Genomic DNA, 9812 nt, shown 5'->3' with positions numbered 1-9812 from the left:
CGCAGTGTGCGCGCGTGAGTGTGCGCGAGTGTCCTGTGCGGGATCGGGGGCGGGCGAGGGGGCGAGCGGGCGGGTCCGGGCTCTCCTGCGGAGCCGCCGCCGCCGCCGCCGCCGCTGCCGCCGCCGCCGCCGCCGCTCGGGCCCCGCGCCGCTCGCCCCGCTCGCCCGCTCGCCGGCCGCTCGCTGCGCAGCTTCGGAGCGCGCGCCATTTTGTGAGATTTTACAAAATCCTCGCCGGGGAGAAGCGGCCGCCGCCGCCGCCCTCCGCGCCGGGCCCGCCGTCGGCACTCGGGGGCCCGGGGACTGCGGTATTTGCCGGGGAGGGGCTGTCGCCTCCCCGGCCGCGGGCCCCGCGGGCCCCGCCAGCCCGCCGGACGCCGCACGGACGGACGGACGGACGACGGACCCTGAGCAGCGCGGCTGCGGCGCGGAGCCGGGCGCCGGGGGCGGAGAGAGGCGGCCGGGGCGGCGCTGGCTGCGGAGGCCGCGGCGCGGGAGCTCGAGGCGAGACTCGCCGGAGGGAGGCGGCGCCAGCCATCGTCCCGGTGAGTGTCCGCCCCGCCCGCTCGCCCGCTCGCCCCGCCCGGCTCGCCCGGCGCGGCGCGGGCCTGCTGCGCGCGGCTTCCCGGGGCCTGCGAGCCCGCCGGGCCTCGCGGACGGGACGGCGGAGAGGAGGGGAGGAGGAGGAGGGAGGGACCCTGCCATCTAGAGCGCGGGGCGGCGGGGCCGCGGCCGCGGGAGGGAGCCGGGCTCGCCGGGCGGGTTCCCCCAGGAAAGTTGCGGCGGGTGGGACCCGCGCGCGGCCTCGGCCTCCCCTCCGGGGCGCAGCGGGGCCGGCGGCGGCCGTGTCCCCCTCCGCCTCCCCCTCCTCCTCCTCCTCCTCCTCGTCCTCTGCCCCAGCTCCTCCCTCGTCCCTCCTCCCGGTCCCACCGGCGTGCGGGCCGCCGGCCTCCGAGGCAAGGACAATGCGCGGGTTAGGAACGCGGGGCCGGGCCGGGAGGCCGGGCAGGGCCGGCTCGCCCGCTCGCCCGCCGTCTGCCAGGCCCTGTGGGCCGGCCCGGCCCGGGACCGACTGCTGCGCTCGCCCGGGCGAGCTGGCCGCCGCCGGCGGGGCCCGGCGTGACCTGCTCGGCCGCGGGAGGGGACCCGGGCTGGCGTGGGTCCCCCCCCGCGGTCGCCGCCCGAAACTTCGCCCGGCCCCGGCGGCCCGACAGGCGCAGAGCGGCCGGAGGCCCGCAGGCCCCGCGCTGCCCAGGCCCCTCCTGCCCCGAAATAGTTTAAAAACGGCAGGCGGGCGGGCGAGCGGGCGGGCGGCGGGCGGGCGGGCGAGCCCGTGAGTCAGGCGGTGACTCCGGCGACCTGAATGCTGTCATGCAGGGGCAGCACCGTTGGCTTCTCGAGCTCTGCCAGGGCGCCAGGAAATGCACCCGGCAGCGGCGTTTTCACCCCCAAAGACCGGTGCCAGGCGGCCTCAGCTGCAGTTTGACATATTCCCTGGCCTAACCGACCAGTAGGGAGTGTTACCCATTTTACAGACGCGCAGACTGAGCCTAGAGGAGGCCAGTGACTAGTCCAAGGTCATGCAACCTGGACTCCAGGAAGGCAGATGTCAGTTGTCAGCCTGATCCTCAGCTTGTGACTTCTTGTTAAGTGCCGTGTGATGACTCAGGGCTCCTCAGCCTACAGACTGTTTGGGGACAGGCTTTGGTGGAGTTAATTTAGGATTGCAGAAGAGCAGTTCAGATGAGAGCCCTCTTAATAAAACTTGTCACTCCCTCCCCGGAAGCAAACTAGGCAGCTTTTGTTCTTCACATTTCATTGTCATTATAGTATAGAATTCTTCTTCTTCTTCTTCTTCTTCTTCTTCTTCTTCTTCTTCTTCTTCTTCTTCTTTTTGTATATTGATAAGTCGTAAAGTTTGGTGTAAAGTTATTTTGTATTTCTTTAAATTGTTTTATTTCTATTTTGACCCTTTTGGACTTTGCATTATTAAATAACTATTAAGTACTTTGATTTGTGATGTCAGCAATGTAGTGGAATTACTTTCTGTTTCTTAAGTTTCTCTTTTTAATTATTCTTAAAGAATTACATTTCCAGATAGACTGTAAATGGGAGACAGGAACTCAGATTTCACTGGTTAAGATTTAAAAGGAATAGTGTTTAAGAAAGTTTATTTGGTTATGGTCAGTGGATCTTTAGGGTACATGTCTTAAAGAGCCCTTCCATGTGGAGCATTTGCCTTGGCATGGCAGCGGTGTCTATGGTAGCTGTCCAAGTGGAGTTAGACTTCAGATCTTGCCAAAAACTTAAGACTCTGGTCACCATCTCCTGTAAAAATGGGTACAGAATGTTCATTTTTACCCCAGAGAGGCATAAGCTCAGAGATTATTCTGGAAGGGTCACCCCTTGTGTCTGTAAGGACACACAGTTTCTTATACCTGGTTGATGTTGAGGGGGTAGAATGTTGAAGGGGGTAGAATGGAATGGATGGTAGTTGACTAAATGATCTGGTGAGATCTTTCTGAAGACATTTTGGTGTGTCACATAGTAAAACTTTAACCTCAACCATTACTGTGTGCTAGAGATTGAAAAAATTCCATCCAAAGTAACATGGATAGTCAAAAGACCCTTGGCCAGAGAATCTCCCTTGAGAGCTTGGGCTCTCACCTAGTTTTATTTATGGCTTCCTGTGTTTGTGACTTAGCATGGGAGTGAAGAGTGGTGAACACTGGAGTCAAGGAATTTAGGTTTGCACAGTGCTGTGAGTACCTCTGAAAGTAAAGACACCTTACCTTGTTACAGACACAGCACACCGGGAACTTCGTCATGCATGTTATGTAACTGTGAAGAAAGTACTATGTACGTTTACTTTTGGGTATTACTTTTAAACCTTTTTTCAAATAGCACAAAAATTTAAGTCACACAGGTGTTGAAGAGTGTATGGTTGGCATATGTCTGTGTAGAATTTTGGATGACAAAGAACTGTTTTGTGCTCTATGACATGAGTAGCAAGACTCGGAGAGGGTGCGCTTAAGTTGTGACTGTCTTAGTAGTTGTGAACAGATGTGTGTTTATTTGTCATTTTCCTCCTGTTACAAAGAACTCCCACTTTGTACCTGCCTGCCAGTGCCCCTCCTCCCAGGAATGCCCCTTCTGCCTCTCAAGAAAGAGCTTGACCTCCAAACCCAGCAAACACCATGAGCTTCCAGAAAGTCTCTGCTGGCAAGAACTTGGCTCTGTACTTGCAATTATTAGTCTTAATAATTCTGTGGTATTCCTAAGCAGTAACTTGGCACTAACAGCCTACTTTCTGTTGAGTGTTTTGGTGGGTTTTCCTCCATCTGTACTTGTCTATTTTCATTTTAGAAGCCAAACTCTTGCTTGGAAATATCAGTTAGGGTCACCTGAAACTTGACAGCACACTTTCCCTGTCACAGTGAGCTGTACTACCAGAATAGTTAGTAGTGTCTGGGAGGGACCCTGTGTTGTCCTGGCCATTGGCAGTATTTGTTGGTGAGACCAATGCTTGCACAATTTGGGATTACAAAACGTAGGAGTTAAAATTGGTGTTTAATTACTTGGAAAAAAGTCATTAAGTCATTTCAGGTTACCTAAAGTTTCTCCTTTGTTGTCCCTAAATGAAGGAATCTTGTGAAATCTTGCCTCTTGTCAATTTTGTAGTGTTGGGCTGGAGTGTGAAGTCTGTTGTTGGGTATGTGAGAGTTGAACACAGGTATCACATGACTAAAACAAAGGTTCATATTAGATAATGTAGGCCAGTCTAATTTTTTAAATTTTAGCTTCATTTTGGCATCTAAAACAAACTGATGGAAATGCGTTGCATTTATATAAAACAGCTATTCTTTTTAAAGTTGTACTTTGGTTTTGAGATTGTCCTTGGAGAGTTGTGTGATGAGTTACAGTTCTTGGTTGAGAAGGGACCCTTACATTGAACGTGTAAACTTCTGTGGCTCTTCCAAGGCATACTTTTTTGTTGACAAAGAACCACATTGCGTTCTTGGCAGTTCTTCATAGAAGGCACCTTTTTAAATAGTTTTTTTTTTAAGTTTATATATTATTGTTAATAAAATGAATTTTGACAAGATAAATAATTTTTGATTAATGGACATGTGCATATGTAATATAATAGTCACTTTAAAAATATCTCTTGATGATGAGTCATTTTATCATCCCCAGTTGAAATCTCATAATTGAAATGCCTTGCTCTCTGGGAGCCTCCTGTGAGGACAGTCTGGCATGGGATGGAGCTGGCTATCACAAGGCATCAACTCTTCTTTAAGTAGCATCCTCATTGTCAAATAAGCACTAACTGTTTTTGTTCCTTCCCTATTGTTTTTAAAGTTTAAAAAACAAAGCACTCTTTCAGTGTTGAGTAGATTTTTTTTATGTAGAGCTATTAATGGGATCCATGGTTAGGTTTAATGTCCTGGAGCACACATTTGAGTAGAAGGTTGTTGAGACTGTGACGTCTCTCCCAGATCAGCCTGGTGCCCATCGTGGAGCTCTGGGGAGACCACCTGCCTTTGAGATAGTGAGCATGGCTCCACTCAGGCTGCACAGTCTGAGTAGCAGCAGGGAGTGACTTCGGATCCGGGTCTCAGCATGGGTTTCCTCACCTGTGACAGGTTCTTGTGCACATGCCCAATGAGCACGTCTCCCTTCAGACACACTTAGTCTTTCCTTCTCAGCATTACTGCTCAGAGATGCCCTTGTGGTGGTGGTGGGGGGTTAGACCTGGGACTTGACACACACTGGGTAAGCGCTCTTCCATAGGCCTCCCACCCCACCCCCACCCCCACCCCAAGCCAAGCAGGACTTTCTACTTTGTTTCATAACCTTTACTGTTGATAGCTGTGCAGTGAGTCATCAGTGATTTATATATACTTATTCATTTAATGTCCATCTCTTCCTCTCCATTAGTTTGTAAGGTCCACTTGGACAGCAGTATGTCCTTTCTTCATGTGCTATTGGTCAGATTTAGTCATGTGACTTAGCTGCACAGGAGGCTGGGATTTGTGGTCTTTGGTAGCATGGCTAAACACTTGCTTCTACTATGGACACATGCAGAATGAAGGAAGAATAAACATTGCTTGTTCATTCCCACATGTTTTGGAAGAAATCTCTGAAAATAAGACAGTTTATTGAATAGCACTGTTCAGTTATTGGTCATTAAGCTTTTTGTGCTCTAGTTTGCAAATTCAAGTAGGTTGTTGAAATGAATTTGTACTTTTTTTGTGGTGGAGGTCTTTAGGGCTTAGTATTATTTTACCGACACTATTTTCTGAGAGAAACATATTCTTTATAGTTGTGATTATATCATGTGAATAATGTAATCTAAACTTTTGATTTCCCCTGAGTCTGCTCTGGCCCACACTGTGTGTGGTCCTCCTTGTGACAACAGCAGATAGCACTAGGCCAACTCTTGGGTCTTGTCGGGCTTTCAGTGTGTGAGAACAGTGACTTAGGGTCCATACATCCACTACTAGGTGCCCCCCCTCCCCGCCACCCACCCCCTTCTGTGAAGAATGGGAGACCGGTCTTCCTTTCAGTTGTTCGTGGATCTAGCTGGGAGGGGACTTCTCTCTTCTGGAGAACCTGCCAGGGTTTAGATATTTTTGTACAGTGTTTGGATGACCTCTGGGATGAGCTTCCTTCCTAAGGATCCAGGTCATCCTGATGCATCACATATGCCTGAGAAACTCTGAGGAGTTGATTAATCCTGCCTTACAGAGGAGTGCAGAGAAACCACTGTCTGAGCACTGGCTGGACCTTGGCCTCCTCATTTGTTCTCTATGTAAGGGACTGCCCGGCTAGAGGACCAGGGTTTAAGGTGCACCTGTCTCAGCCTGCTCACCAGACAGGAATGTTAGTCAGAGGAGTAGTTCCAGGTTAGAGGTGAAGTTTTTATCAGGTGTGGTTCATAGCAGGACTCTGGTAGGTGACATTGGGGTGGGTGGGTTGGTGGGAACTTGGTGTGATTAGATGGGACAAACACAAAATTACTCCCTTTCCTTCTTACCTGGTTGCTTACAGTTTGCTCCAGTAGGTTCTCTAATTGAAAATGGAAGTAAGCTCTGAGGAATACCCTTTACCTCTTAGCAGGTTGGCACTTTTATCACTCAGGTGTCACTTTAGAGACCAGAGGTCACCTGAACTAAATAAGAGCCTTTTGGGAGGTTACCTGTACTTTTTCCTGAGGAAAAATGGTGTCTGTGACAGCTACCACTTGGTGCCATTGTTGTGGGCAGGTTTAGGAGCAACTTCTGTGGGAGTTAAGGTTGGTGTCTTCCAGTCACTAGATATGGTGACCCCCCGGGGGTCACTCTGCTTGGAACCTTCTGGGTTTAATTACCAGACTGAGCATCCCTGCTCTTAGTGTCTCTTCCCCCCACGGGGTCTGCATGTATTTCATGTGCAGTTCTGATCATGGAGGCAATTCTAGTTTTGTTCATTACTACTATTATTATTTTTTATTTCATGTGCATTGGTGTTTTACCCCAATATATGTTTGTGTAAAGGTGTCAGATCCCCTGGAACTGGAGTTACAGACAGTTGTGAGCTGTCATGTGAGTGCTGGGATTTGAACCCAGGTCCTCTGGGAGAGCATCAAATGTTCCTAACCACTGAACCATTGCTCCAGCGTGGCAATTCTGGTTTTTAAAGATAAACGAGGCAGATATACTCACTTAAACAAGTGCTGTGGGATGTTGTCACGGTTCTTAGTCAGTGCTCATAGTTTTTCTCCTAGTTCTGTGTATATTCATGTACATCACAAATGCATTACACCAGAACTGTACTAGATACAGTCCTTTAGCTTACCCTGAGGTAGCGACTCACTGGTGCCCTGATATTAGTCTTGGATTCACTCTGTGTCCCAGGCAGGCGTTGAGCTCAGAGCCTCCTGCTTCAGCCTCTGGAGTAGCTGGGATTAAAGGCCTGTGTCACCTGGCCTGGCTTTATTTATTTTGGTGACAGGCTCTCTCTTTAGACTGGTGTGGGATTCACTGTGCAGCTCACGCTGGCCTGAAACTCCTAGTAGTCCTCCTCCTTCGTTTCAGCTGCTGGGATTATAGGAATGAGCTACCTGGCCTGACCTCCATGTATGCGGGTTTTTGTTTGTTTTTTTGTTTTGTTTTGTTTTTGTTTTCCTAAATTGTTTTTGTTTTGATGACAAGATCTCACTGTGTACATCTGACTGTATATGTGTGTATGAGTGTATGTCATGTGTGTTAAGTACCCATGGGTGCGGAAGAGCTTACAGGCAGTTATAAGTCTCCTGCTTGGTTACTGGGAACTAAATTAGGGTCCTCTGGAAGAGTGGTATGAGCTCTTGAGCATGGGGCCATCTTTCTTATAACATAGACCCAACTGTCCCCTCCCTCCCCTTCCCTTCTCTCCCCTCCCCTCCCCTTCCCTCCTCTCCCTCCCCTCTCTGTCTTTCTTGATAGATCTCATCAAACCCAGGCTATCTTGACCTCCTTACCCTCCTGTCTCAGTCTCTGGGATGCTGTTACAGGCATGTGTCAGTCGTGCCCGCTTTATATCATGCTAGGGTTCAAACCTGAGGATTCATGGGTTATAGGCAAGTACTCTAACAGTTGAGATACACCCCTAGCCCTTCCTTGTCAGGTGCTTTGTTTCTTTGTTGTTTTGATTGGGAACTATTTCATTTTATGTGCATTCTTTCGTTTAGTAGCTCTCATGAAGGGACATGAAAATTGTCTTCATACTTCACTGTTTTAAACAGTGCCACTCTAGTTCACTGATTGGGACATATAATTGTCCTCTGAGCATTTGCTGTAGGGTACCATTTATAAGGGAAACTGTGCCAGCTATAAGCATATTTGGATGTATATTGCCAAATTGTCTTCTAAAATATAGTATCTGTTTATATGTGTTTACCATCAGTGTCTCAAGAGTGCATTTCCCTAATTCTTTTTTTGTTTTGTTTTTGATTTTGGACACAGGGTTTCTCTGTGTAGCCCTGGCTGCCTCAGAACTCACTCTGGAGACCAGGCTGGCCTAAAACTCACAGAGATCTGCCTGCCTCTGCCTCCTGAGTACTGGGATTAGAGGGGTGTGCTACCACCACCCAGCCAAGGCCTAGGTTTTTAAATAACAAAGTACTCACTCTTTGTTAGATACATAGTTAAGGATAGCTAATTATTTTCTGGTTCCTTTATCCTGTTGAATAAGGGATGTTTTGGTAAATTATAAAAGTCTAGAAAAGGGACTTCTTTTTCAGTTGAGAAAATGTCTTCACGTCCTTCATATGGGATGTGAGTGGTGGTCCTGTTTGTTGCAGATGTGAAGGGGATCTAACTGCTTTCCATAGATGTGCATTCAGAGAAAGCTGAGTGCAGGCACAACACTTAGATGAGCATTCAAGGAAAAGTGAGTGAGGGCAAGACTGGTGGCTGAGAGGCGCTGCGGTGTGAAGAGCCCATGGGGCACAGGGAGGTGAGCTGGCTTGAGCAAGGTTCTGGACAGTAGGTGTTTCCTGTGCTGAGGAGAGGGGAGGAGACGGGAGGGAGAGGGGAGAGAAGATAGACAAAGCTGAAGGGGAGGAAGGAGGAGGAGACTTTGAAGGGCTGAGGTCTCTGGCAGGTGTTGCCGTGAGGAGTGTTTGGGGGTTGATAGGTCTGTGAGACAGAGAAAGGGAGAAGCCAGAAGACAAAGGGCGTAGAAGCTCTCAGTTACATTTTTAGTAGACAGCAAAATGAACTCTGGATTCGTACAACAGTGTGGCTGGGTTTCTGGAGGCAGAAAGCAGGGGAGGTAAGCCAGGCTATGGGAGGGTGAGGTGGGGAGATTGCTTAGGTCCTAAGAGTGGAATGCTTATACTGTTGTGTGATGGTTGAGACGCCTTCCTAACGAGCACTGGAAGGCACCACAGACAGAATTATTAGTGTGTTTTGTGTCTTCTATTATGGTAAGTAGGTGGGAACACTAAGGATGAGAGGGAAAGTGAGTGGTGGGAAGGATTAAGTGGTGTCCTGCTTTACAGTTGGAAACGCAGACCAGCAGAGCCTGTGAGCCCACAGTTTGTACCAGGTGTCTCAGTATTCTTCTCTAAAACTATATGCTCTGTTTATTTGTGCATTTATCTTGATTAGAATACTGATTATTTAAAAAGCATGGTCTTGTGCCGTTATAGAACTACTGATTTATAAGGCAGGATCTCATTATGTATGCATGTATATGTACGCACGCACGCACGCACGCACGCACGCACGCACGCGCACACGCGCACACACACACACACGCACTCCTGGCTTGGAACTCACTCTGTAGACCAGGCTGGCCTTGAATTTACTGAGGTCCTCCTGCCTCTCTCCTGAGTCCTGGGATTAAGGTGTGCACCACCATGTTGGCCAGAACTATTTATTTATTGTGCACCAAACCCCGCCGCCAAACATGGATGCAGCCTGGAAATCAACTCTAAAACGAGCCACTGCTGTTTTGCTGTTATGGAAATATGTCCTGCTGGGAAAATCTGTTTTTTTTTGTTTGTTTGTTTTTGTTCTTTGTTTTAAAGACAGGGTGTCTGTGGCTTTGGAGCCTGTCCTGGAACATGCTCTGTAGACCACGCTGGCCTCATAGAGATCCACCTGCCTCTGCCTCCCGAGTACTGGGAATAAAGGTGTGCACTACCACTGCTTGGCCAGGAAAAATCTTTTACACTTTACTGTGTAGGTTTAAGGATACAATAGACATAAATTAAATTCTCATTAAAGGACATAGGATCTGTGATTTCATGATTTTGAAAAATATTTTTGAAGGTCAAAAAT

General features: G+C 48.9%; 1 protein-coding gene across 2 annotated transcripts in view; it reads left to right on the top strand.

Annotated features, from left to right (window-relative positions):
- The first annotated feature begins 481 nt into the window (after nucleotides 1-481).
- The window catches only part of Dyrk1a (dual specificity tyrosine phosphorylation regulated kinase 1A), a 116334-nt gene continuing 107003 nt past the window's right edge, over nucleotides 482-9812 (top strand). For both annotated transcript variants that reach the window (XM_035444275.1, XM_035444274.1), the window contains exon 1: nucleotides 482-545. The gene's annotated coding sequence lies outside the window, so the exon portion shown is untranslated. The remainder of the gene's footprint in view (nucleotides 546-9812) is intronic.

Source organism: Cricetulus griseus, chromosome 4 (assembly GCF_003668045.3).
Source record: "Cricetulus griseus strain 17A/GY chromosome 4, alternate assembly CriGri-PICRH-1.0, whole genome shotgun sequence".
Taxonomy (NCBI): domain Eukaryota; kingdom Metazoa; phylum Chordata; class Mammalia; order Rodentia; family Cricetidae; genus Cricetulus; species Cricetulus griseus.
This window is presented reverse-complemented; position numbering and strand designations above follow the sequence as displayed.